The sequence below is a fragment of the Falco punctatus genome, assembly GCF_963210335.1.
Source record: "Falco punctatus genome assembly, contig: scaffold_23, whole genome shotgun sequence".
Taxonomy (NCBI): domain Eukaryota; kingdom Metazoa; phylum Chordata; class Aves; order Falconiformes; family Falconidae; genus Falco; species Falco punctatus.
The window spans coordinates 1-11,880 of NW_027660078.1; the positions used below are offsets into that span (position 1 = coordinate 1).

The 11,880-nt window shown below is 40.6% G+C and overlaps 1 long non-coding RNA gene across 1 annotated transcript; it reads left to right on the forward strand.

The window, feature by feature from the left end:
- Positions 1-3,062: 3,062 nt before the first annotated feature.
- LOC308058031 lies at positions 3,063-9,261 on the forward strand. Its single transcript, XR_013925636.1, has 2 exons — positions 3,063-3,291; positions 9,078-9,261. It is a non-coding gene; the product is annotated as an uncharacterized lncRNA (long non-coding RNA).
- The last annotated feature ends 2,619 nt before the right edge of the window (positions 9,262-11,880 follow it).

The following is an 11,880-nucleotide window of genomic DNA, read 5'->3' on the forward strand; positions in this document are numbered from 1 at the left end:
ACCTTCAAGGGAGGAAGGTCCCAGCTGTTTTCTAGCTTGTCTTCTGCTCTGTTGGGACAGGCGTCCTGCAGAGCAGGAGGTGCTTTGCTTTTGCACAGAGTGAAGCTTGTGCTGATTTGTGCCTCTGATTTAGGGGGAAACACATGCAAGGACTTTCTGGGCAATTTCTTTCAGTATAAGTAGGCTGGTTAATTGACATCAGACCTAAGATGTTCTGTGGTTTGAAGGAGTGTTTTGGTTTTTGTTGTTGTTGTTGATTGTTTTTTTTTCCCTCTGGCAAGGCTTTAACTTGAAGAAAAGAGTTTCATTTTCTTATGCTGGTCATGTATTATGGAAACACAGTATTCCCTCCCTGGAGAGGACTTCCTCTGTAGTAGGCTTATTATGACTATTGTAGTTATACATATCTGAAGGATCAGGTATTACTTTCCTGTACTCAGGATTACAGTGTTCTGTCTGGTTTGCTGCATGTTATGGGGGGCACTTTGGTGCAAGTGAGTACTTGGTTTTGTTGCAGTAGTAAGCAAGCTAGAGAAAAAGCAGAAATTCTTGAAGTGCAGGGAAACGCTAATATTCTTTATATAAAGCCCATCTACATCTCTGATACTTCTGGCACATGACTAATTATAGAACTTGGAAGGTTGCTTGCCATAGTTCTCAGATTCCCAAGCTTTTTTGCTGTGCCACAGGTGTAGTCCTGCTGGAGGCAGTGACCAATGCCTGGGCACAGGAATCTGTGCAGATTAAGTTCTAGAGTGAAGGAAATGGCACCTTACCAAGCAGATGCTGCGGAGGGGTTTTGCTGGCCAGTCTCGGGTGTTTGGTGCACAACTGCTGTTACTGGTAACGGAATGAGAAATCATTTCTTAAGCTTGCTTTGTGCAAAGTGAAACTTGTGGTTATATCAATTTATCAGAGCCTGCAATTATTTCTCTAGTTGTCTGTTTGTGCTAATTTAATATGTTTAATTTTTAGGACACCTCTGCATCTTGCTTCTGCGAATGGCCATGTGAATGTTGTTACATATCTCGTAGAAAACAAGTGTAAACTAAATCTTACTGACAGTGATAACAGATCGCCGCTGATGAAGGTATGTGGAATATGTTATGCTCTTTCAAGTGGGGCTTGTCAACTGTGCATTAAATGAGAGGTGGCTGGTAGGATTTTTTACACAGCTCTGCGTAGAAGCATGCATCTGGTAATCAGTGTGGAATAGGCATATGTTAGCTCAGCTTTGAAGGTGCTCTTATTTTCCAGCATTGGGAAGCTGCGGCAATTGTAACAGAGTGCTGGCAGTTCTTCCTTTTTTGCGTGTTGTTCCCAGGCAGTACAGTGCCAGCAAGAAGAATGTGTAGCTATTCTGCTGGAGCACGGTGCCAACCCACACCTGGCAGATGCTGACGGCAACACTGCCCTTCACCTTGCTGTCCGATCTCCTAATACAACTGTAGCGGGGCTGTTACTTGAGCATAGTGCCAAGATTGATGCTCGGAATAAGGTAAATTTTTGTATTTGTTGAAGAAGTTCTTTCAAAAAGTTGTATTAGTATTTCTCTGGTAGGGTGGTTTGTTTTTTTTTTACTTTTATTTTTAAATTTATCTGCCCTTTCAGGAGGGAAACACTCCGCTTATTCTTGCTATCTCTGAACATCATGAAGATATAGCAGAGTTTCTTCTGCAGAGAGGAGCTGATGTGCATGCTCGAGATCACTGTGAAAGGTGAGTGGTTTGTCAAAACTCTGCATGGGTCTCTTTAGTATTCTTTAGGTTGGATTAATCAGAGGCATGAGAGTGAGCTCTGAAAAAAAAACCCGGGGAGCCACATAGCAGCTATTTCTGTGTGACTTGTGAAAGCACATCTGCGCTTGGCTGTTGTCATACCTCAGTGGGTGCTTTCCTCGTTGAGGATTACAAGAAGGCATTGTCTGTGGTGGCCCTTCTGGCAGGAAACATGCTGTTAGCTCAGCAGCACTGCCTCAATGTGAAAAAACATCTCCTGCATAGTGGCATAGTTTGTATGTGAGTGTTGTCTATGTGGAAGCTTTGTCTGAAGATTGAAGGTTTGGTTGTTTTGACTCCCTCTTGCATTTTATGGTTGCTCTTAATATTTAATGAAAACTGCGTTTTCTTTTGCTCATTCAGTAATGAGGAAAGTAGTTTTTGAGAGCAAATAGGAATAAAAATAATTACAGTGTCTGTGTCAAATGATCTACTTCATAACATATTTTTGGTGTTTCAGAACCCCACTTATGACTGCAGCATCTGGTGGACAGCTTAATTTAATAAAAGTTCTTTTTCGATATGGTGCTGATCTTTTCCATAAAGACACTAACAGATGGACAGCTGAGGATTATGCTGTTACTCATGGATATTCTAGGTAAATTTTTGACTTTATTGTTAGAATAGGTTGTCAGTTGTCAGTGTGGCTTTTGAATGTTTTTGGTAATAGCAGCAAGGTTTAATGGTGTGTTGAAAGCTGTCCTGAAGCTGTGCTCGGTGGCGTCTTCTGATACGTATCGTTCCCTGTGTCTAGTATTAATCTGGATGTTGAAGAAAATTTCCGCCCCGAATTGTCTGTAGATGTCAAGTTTTGACGCTAAGCTTGCACCTGCCCAATACAAACTCTAAAACATGTCTGTATCCTACAGTTACCCAGAGGTAGAACGTGGCAAACTGAAATGCATGTCAGTCCTCTCCTCAGACCAGCACCATTGTCCTTACTGACTTCCACTACAATGAGCAGGAACTACCAGCCTTTTGTTTCAGAGATCTAACATATCCCTTTTGTTAAAGTCTTAAGCAGTTTCACCCCTCTTATGGATAGCTTTGTACCTGTGCGTATCCCTTCTCTGAGGTGGTTATGTGTGCTTAACAGCTAGGCTGAAAATATTGTGCCGAGCTGGAGCTAATAGCTTCGTAGGTGTGGATATGCACCTCTAGAGTGAACATGACTGTAGTGAACATTGAAGTAGGTAGTAGTCGTGCAGTAAGTTCTGTGTGTATTACTCTCAGTGAATGCATACAAGTATATGAATTCATATGGCTGTGAATACATGTAGGGTGGATAAGTGGCTGTTAACTGTTCTATTAAACTGTATAAGCAAGTATGTGGTTGTTTTTACCAAATATGTTTCTTCTTTTTCCCTATATAGTCTTTGTAAACAACTGGTGGCATACGCATTCCGGGGAGACAGAGACGAAGGTGGTGCACAAGGCGACACAGTACCTGGCATTCCTCACCGGGCCAGAGCTGCTGGCTTGACGTTGGGTGCACCTGCTGTGGACAGAGGAGGTAGGATCTTTAATCACGCAGGAGCTCACGAGGAAAATCACTGTGGCCTTTCCTTTAGGGGGTTTGTGTTGTCAGCGCTCACTGTGTTTGCCGTTGACTTTAGTGGAGGCATCAGGTGGGGTAGCGCAAGAAGCTTTGTGAATATGCTGATTTGTTGCTGGTTGGAGGTGCTTCTTGTCAGGGGTGAAGGCAGCTGCGGTTTGTGTGCTACGGGCCCACTTACCGGGTTGTTGCGTTCTGCCTGCCAGATTGCCCATCTGTATAGGTTTTCATACAGAGAGAGAAGGGGGACAGGGAAGGAACTAGGTGAGAGTGGTTTTGGTTTTGGGGTGTGTACTTGTACCTGTAGATGGCCATTCAGATTGTGAAAATGAATTGCAAAAGCAGTAGGTTCGTCCTGAGTAGTTGTTCATCTTCCTGTAGCTGGGAAGCAACAGATGAGTTAGCAGGGCCGTACATGTCTTGTTGATTTCCACTGAGTTTGTGCAGTGGTGTTTTAATATTAATGGTTTCACCTGCACTAAGCTGCCTTTAGTGAGTTGTCTTATTTCTCAGCATCAGTTACGATTGTTGCTGTGTAGGTGCTGTAGAGACATACTTAGGAAAAATCGTCTTGAAAAAGTCACTTTGTTAGAAACAATAATGCAACTTCTGTGTGTACTGTATCTTCATGGACGTAGTTTGATTCCAGTAAAAATAAAAACCACTTCTACTTCCAGTAATTTTATGAAATAAACATTAAAAAGTCCATATTAACTTGTGATCCAGAAAAACAATTGAATTGCCTTGTTATCAAAAAATTAGCTCCTTCAGTGAGTTCATTTTAAATTAGAAAAAAACAAAACAAACAACTCCTTAATTTTTAAGATCCAGTCTATGCTTATGAGCTCATATAGCCCTAGAGGAATCTTAGAAAACTAATCTTTTAATATAGATCAAACTTCTTGTACTTTACATCTCAGGCCCTACAGTGGGAAGTTCTATCCTTTCTGGTTTTTTTAAGGGTGTTACATCAGAACTTTGTGGCAAATGGGCAGCAGACAGTGTTCAAACACAGTTTATTACTCCTTTTTTAAATATGTCGTGAAATATGAGCAAAACATGGGATATTTTTCCGAGTTCACTTTTCCCAGATAGGGGAATTTAATTTAGAGCCAAACTTTGTTCCTTTGACTTAGGACTAGTTATTTTGATCTAGTCAGCGATGTGTAAAGTTTCTTGATAGACTGAAGGAAGATGCAGAGGTTTTTATATTTTATTTTATTTTTGGAAAGGGCTTGGTACAGGTAGTTTAATCAACAAAATGTTGCTTTTACCCAAACAGCACTCTGTGGCTGCCTCCTGTGCACGTAGATAATTGCTGTGGTACCACATTGTGATGACTGACAGGCCTGGGTTATTTTAAAATATGTGGCTTGAAGAATAATACTGTTGTGTGATTCCAAAATTAATATGCCCTCAGGGAAACATGGGTTCTTGAACCAAGTAATTTGCTCAGTTCCTTGAAGACAGTAATACTACTAGCATAAGTCCACAATGTTACGGGAAATCCTCACTTGAAGAGGCCTAGTAAGTGTGAAGAGCATATTTATGTGGGTTAAGGACTTGGGAGGAGAAAGAGTGCGCTGTGGTCTCAAACTGTTTATAGTAGGGCTTGTTTTTCTTGAGTAGTACGAATCTTTTTCTCCTTGTGCTCAGTCTCCTGGAAAATGACCCCGGCCTGTTGAGTGAGAGGGATTAGTAGCATGCAGGGAGCACTTGGTGGCATTGATTCTGCAGTCTCTTGCTTGCACACACAAAGCACAGGTCCTGCATCCTGAGTCCCTTTGACAGGCTGCAGTAAAAGCTTTGAAGCCCCTGTTAGAGGAAGCTCAACTGATCGTGAGACAACGCAGGAATACCCACTTTGAATTCTTTGTTTTAATCTTGCTCTTCATTCCTGTTTTTCTGGGATTTTCAATGTAGTCCTTCCTCCTTTTGCTGCTACTTTTGCACTTGTTGAACATTGTTCAAAATATTCGCCTCTAGTGAGCAAGTCAGTATATTTAAGAAGTTTGCTCATGCTTATTTGAGTGTTTACTTTTTGTCAGAACATGAACCTTTTTGTTGATTACAGACAGACTTGCAAAAACCTCCAAATGAATGGCTTCCACCTCTAGCATATCGAATGACAGACTTTTCAGATTTGAAGTTGGAATTTCTTTGGCAAAAAGTAATTATGTATTTTTTCTAAAAGCGAGGGTTCAGATTTCTAGTATGTCTTCAGTGGCAGCTTTTTTTAGCTGCTGCACTGCGTATTGGTGTATTGTTCCTACAGAAACCATTGGTTTTTCATCATAGAGCTCTTGGAAAAGAAACGAGTGCTTCAGTGTGCTTTATATCTGCTGTATCACCTTTTAAGAAAACTGAGAAATGGAGAAGGAATGAGAAACAATCTTGAGGTCCTTTTTTTAACTCTTACATGTGTATTTTTGATAGGAGTCCTCTTGCCACATCCATTCCATGTATTTGTGGTAACATCAATATAAGCAGGACTCCCTGTTGCTCTGAGGCAAATGTTATGGCCTTGTCACAAAGACATTTGGGTTGGGTAGCTGCAATAACAGAACCACACCATTCATTGACATAAAAAATAAAATTTTACTAAGTAGGATGGGTAGAGCAGGCGGATGGTGATTTATATTCTAAAGCTTCTGTTCCACAACACATAGACACGCGTACACACACAAACACACATGCATGACACTCACACCAGTCAGTGCACCCGTTTTGGTCCAGTTGTGGCCTGCCCTATAGCCCTGGGGGAACAGGGTATTCACTCTGACTGCTTGTCATGCCTGCATTCTGGCTGGTGGCATAGCTTCTCTATGTGAACAGTTCAGCATGGTCAAATCAATATATGCAGGGCTTTTACCTTCAGACTGAGGTAGGAGGGGGCTGTGTTTGCATCAGGCACCATCTGACACAACTGGCTAGCGTATCTCCAAAGTTTGTTGGCACCTACAGATTTTTGGGATGCTTAGACGGAGGGATTTTAAGTGTGCTGTATGTATAAAACACTCTACAAATATGAAGGAATTGCATTGGCAGTCAGTGCTGAGCAAGGACTAGTCAAGCTGAGAGAAATTCAAAGTTGGCAGTACAGTAAACTGCCAAGAATCTGTTTCAGTGTTTCAAAATATTGGAATTTAGGTATTTTACAATGGAGCAAGTAAATTAAGTTACACTGTTTGACACTGTCCCTTAAGAGTAGAGTTCTGTAGGTTGTGATAGGTTTGGCTTCTACTTCTTGTAACTGTAGAGTAGGCTGATGGTCACAGTACATTCTCCCATTGCTACAGCTTTTTTAATGTACTGGTTATGTTTTCCAAATTTCTGGGAATTCACATTTATTCTGGTGCCCTTGTTCGGTCTGTCCTTGACACGCCTTTCCCTAAACGGATATAGGAATGCCACAATCTCCTAGCCAGACATCAAGAACAGGAAAAACAAAGAAAGGTATTCTATACAGTAGCATTTCAACTGTGAAACATGTTGTGTGATGTACAAATACTAACACACCTGTGATGTTTATTATCTTGGAGGTCTCTATTCTGATGGTTTTGGTTTTATAAATCAGGTTTGAGAGCAGGCTTTGGGCGCTTTTTGTTTGCGTGTTTTGCACGGGTCCTTTATTACTGGATTGAGTGATTGCTTTGTGTCATTAGTGATAGTAAATAATATTTTAAAAAAAAATATGCTCTTCTGTTACTCCACAATGAAAATGGACTTCAATTAAAGTAGAAACAAGTGATCCCTAGATACTACTTTTCTAGATCCCATTTCTACAGTAGGGCATCAAGATCTGTCTGAAAACTATCTCATAAACTTTCTCTCTTGCTTTTTAAAGGAGAATGGGAACTGGTTTTGATCATTGCTTAAAGTTACTATCCATGGAAAGCAAAAGGTCAGATAACTTACTCAACATGATATGCCCTTTGTTTTCTTTTCCTTTTAATGATTTTGTCTAAGACCTCGGTTTGGCTGTCATCATACAACTTTATGGAAGGCCACCAATCTCCTATTTATAAGCAACTTCATTTTGTGATGATAGTTAACGAGAACTAATTATCGAGGAATTGAGGAATGCTGAAATGGATACGATGTGGAGGTTCTATTTGTTGGTTTTTTTCCTTTCTGTCCTGGGAATTGAAGAGGCCTTTTATTTCATCTTAGTTGTTGATAATTGAGAGGTTTTCGCACTCTTCAGGCTGGATTCCTAGAGTTCAGGTTTCTTTAGTACATCAGTGGTGTGCTAGAGTGTGCTGTCGTTGAGTTTGCAACATGTGCATCTGGGCCACGCTGCCATTCGGAGGGATCTTGACAAGCTGGGTAAATGGACTGTCAGGCCTGTCTTAACAGAATTCAACAAGGGCAGATGCCAAGTCCTGCACATGGAAAGGAACAACTGTTTGCTACAGCACGTGCTGGAGCTGCCTGGCTGGAGAGCTGCTTTGCTGGGAATAGCCAGAGGGTCTTGGCAGAAAGTGAGCTGAGAATGAGCCAGCAGGGTGCCCTGCCGGCTGAGAAGGTTAACGGTGTCCTGGGCTGTATGAAGAGCAGCATAGCCAGGGGACTGAGGAAGGGGATTGTACGCTGCTACCTGGCAGTCCCTGGGTTGTGTCCAGCTCCCTGGGTATAATTTTGAGGCCCCAGTGCAAGAGAGAGTGGTCTTTCATCCGTGAGCGAGTTCAGTGGAGGGCCATCAAACTTTGCCAGGAGCAGGGCTACTTGCCTTTTGGGGAGAGACTGGGGGAACTGGGCTTGTTCAGTGTAGAGAAGAGATGACTTTGAAGGGGACCCAGCAGCAGCTTCCAGTACGTGTAAGGAGAAGACAGAGACAGGTGCCTCCCAGTGGTGCGTCACATGAAGCAAAGGTACAAGAGGCATAAATGGAAACAAGAGGATTTCTAATGGAATGTGGGCAGCTTCACCATGGTGAGAACAGTAAAACAGAGAGGTTGTGCAGTCTCCCTCCTTGAATGGTTCAAGATCAGACTGGATAAAGCCCTGTGAGCCTTATCTGACCTCAGAGCTGAGTCCGCTTTGAGGAGGCGGTTGGCTGAGAGACTTGCCGGGGTCCCTTGTGACCTGATTTATCCTGTGATCCTGTGTGCAAGTTGCTTTCTTAATTGATGAAAGCTTGGAGCGTAGTATAGATTGCCCTGGTTACGCCTGTCTTGCCTGTTGAATACCCTTTTTGGTGCAGCATAGAGAACTGCTGGGGATTCTTCTATGTGAGGATAAGCTTTAGATCTTGGTTATGATTTTTGATGTTTTTTACCTTTTCAGGATAACCTGTAAGTGGGTAGAGCACCAGCTAGTATAGTATATAAACCAGTAAAATCTCTGTCAACAGTGTGTGCTTGTGTGTGCAGTAGGAGTACTTCAGCAGTTCATTTATTTACTGTCTTGCTAAAGCACCAGTATTTTGTTAACTGTTTATTAACGTAGCATATTCATGCTATGCTGGGTTTTTTAGTTTAGAGGTAGTTCTTAAACTTTTAGGTATAAAAGTTCAAAGGAGATAAAACTCTGGTCTTTTTTGTTTTGTCAATTCAGTGTGACTTGAAAAAGCAGTTGTTTGGAAATGCATGCATTCATTCATGGTGTCTTACATAAAGTTGACTCCCCAAAATTTCATTCTGTTACGACATGTAGAGTTGTCCAGGTTAAATGTTTGTATGTGCTGGTTGATTTTTAGCATGCCAAATCTAATTTCAACATGTCAATTAATGTTTGAACAGCAATAGACGACTTGTCGCAAGGAGACTCAATCAGGTAAGACTTTAAACATACCCAGCACATACCTGAGGAATGACTGGAGAGACACAGTACTCATTTTGCTTTACTTTTTAAGAAGCTTGGAGAAAGAGGGGAGCGATGTCAGTTGGCATACTTCTGAGGAAGAACTCGATTTTTCTCCCAAGGTATGGTGTATTTACAGTAAATGTCCTATAAAAATAAGTGATCTGAAGGCAAGTTTTCTGGGGGATTGAAAGAAACTACAGTTCTAGCCAATATTGTTTTCTCCTTAGAAGCACTCTCTGACCTGCCAGCCTTTCTTTTGCTATGAGTTTTCCTTAAAAGACCTGTAGCTGTGGCAGAGCACGCAGTAGATTTGTGGTTTGAGGCAAAAGAGCCATAGGCGACGAGATAAACCACCACAGTTTTGTTTGTTCTTGGTCATTTGAGTCGGATTTTAAGTTTATAAGTTACTAATATAACCTGTTCTGTTCTTCCCCAAACACTGTTAATGTTTCCTGTAAATTTCGTGATAGAATCCTAACTGATAAAGGGCACTTTTTAATGAAGATGTACTGAAATCCTTCATCACCTAGTTCTCCTTTCCTCCTCATCAGGTTACTCAAGAGTGCTCAGCGGATGAGTTACTCAAATGGGTCATCTTTTTTTCTTCTATTGAGGTGGCATTCTGTGCTTGCACGTAATCTCACACTGCATGTTTTCCCTCCTTTTTTTGAATGCTTAGGCAGTATTCTTTTTGTCAGCTACAAGCTCTCAGGCCTGCTTTTTTTGCTAGTGTTCTGAAGAATTATTAACTTCTGCAGGGATGTCTGGAGCATCTGTTCTGTTGCTCTGGGATTCTGCAGCGATGAGGAACCGGTGTTCTAGTTCAACCTACTCTGCAATACTGGAGATGCAAGCATGTTTAGTTTTAACATGATTTCATTTTCTTGCACTGATTTAAATATAAATTATGCATTTTTTGGGCATGTTTTTGAAATGTAAGGATATTCTGGTAAGTGTACTTGCAGGGACTAATTAATGCATTAAACCTAGGGTTCTTAACAGTTACTTCCCTTGTGCACACTTGCAAGTAAGCATCCAGAAGCTGCGATCTTAAATATAACTGAATTTAACTGAAGTACTACAAATATTAAACCCAGATTTTTAAAACTGCTATGCATGTAACCATAGTTGTGGAAACAATTTTCAGAAGGGTGCCTGCATGGTATTTTGGGGGTGAAATACTCACTGAATTGCGTATGTGAGGAGTGTTTTTGTAGTTAGAAGTATAGGATGGAGCCAGCACCTGACCACTATCAAAAGGACAGCCTGATTACATTTAGTGTTCAAGGTTTGATGTGACCAAAGGATTTGTTGTTGTCGTTAGTGTTCTAAAAGAAAATAATCATTTATTTACAGAAGCTGCAGAAGCCAAATTTGACATTGTTAATGAATGTTTCCCAGCAGTTCAGGAAAAACAGTAAGCTATTTGGAAAAGATTGCATAGTATACTAATATATAAAAGTAGATTTGCTAAGTAGTTTTTTAAACAATTCTTTTCCTATAGTAAATGAGAAAAGTAGCATTTTGAAAACACAGCACTTAGGCATTTCAGAAAAAATAAGTCATGTTGTTAAAATGAAGGTATTAATCCCCTCCTAAGCCTTTGTCCCTGGCCAAGTCCTTCCTCCATCCTGCCCATCCTTGACTTGGTTCCTTTTCCAGACATTCCCAGATTACTCCATTAATCTGGTAACATACCTGTTGCCATTTACATAACTTCTTTTGTTGTTTTGACATAATTGCCATGTCTCCGAAGGCGGTGAATAATGAAGTATCTTGCAAGTCAGTACCAAAGCAAACTGTCTGTCAAAATCTAAATAATTTGCAAGATAAACCAGAAAGTTGGAACAAGAAAAGCATGATTCAGGCGAAGTTTCACAGAAATGATGACTCCCTTTTTGCAGAATCTAAGATGACAAACTGGAAAAAAGAGACACCTCGGCTTCTCTCAGATAGTTGTGGTCTTAAGGAGAAAAAGTCAAGCTTCAGTAATGGCTTTGAAAGTGATAATAGTTCTTTGTCAGCAGGAAAAAACCCAAGGCTTGAAAGTCAAAGACCAAACTCTGTCTGTCTTGAACATGTGGATGATGAAGATACAGAAGAAGAGCAGTGTGAAGTAGATAATAAAGTCTGTGAAGCACCGAAACAAGAAAGTGAACACTTGTGCTTGAATAGGCATGAAGAAAATGTAAGAGCAGCATTTCACTCAGGCACCAAAGTAAGTTATATAAGGATGATTCAATCACAAAGGTATTTTCTAAGGGGAATAAAGGTAAGAACGAAAAGGTAAACTGGATTTCTGTTGATATTTCACGTATATCCATCTTTTGATCATCCTTTTTTTTATATTAGAAAATGCCTTTACTCCTAACCAAAGCAGTTTCTTAGGTATAAGAATAATATTGGGCAGTATTTTCAATATTTTTTTATTGGTTGCAGTGGTTTTGCAGGAAAACAAATAGGCAGTATAATTTTTCTGAAATAAATTCATTTTTTCTCAGTTGTATGTACGGTTTTTATCTGTCAAGATTTATTGCCATTTAGTAAAATACCTGGTGTGATGGCTGAAATAGAGGAAGCAAAAAGTTTGAATAAGATTGAGAGCAGGAAGTTAGTGATTTTCCTGGAGCAAAGTAGAGGAAAAGGAGCGTGTTCCAAAACAATGTAACTGAAATGAAAGCTAGAGTTAGGCTGACATGAAGAATTGCTTCTCCGGAGCTTTGCAGAGCCAGGGCTAAT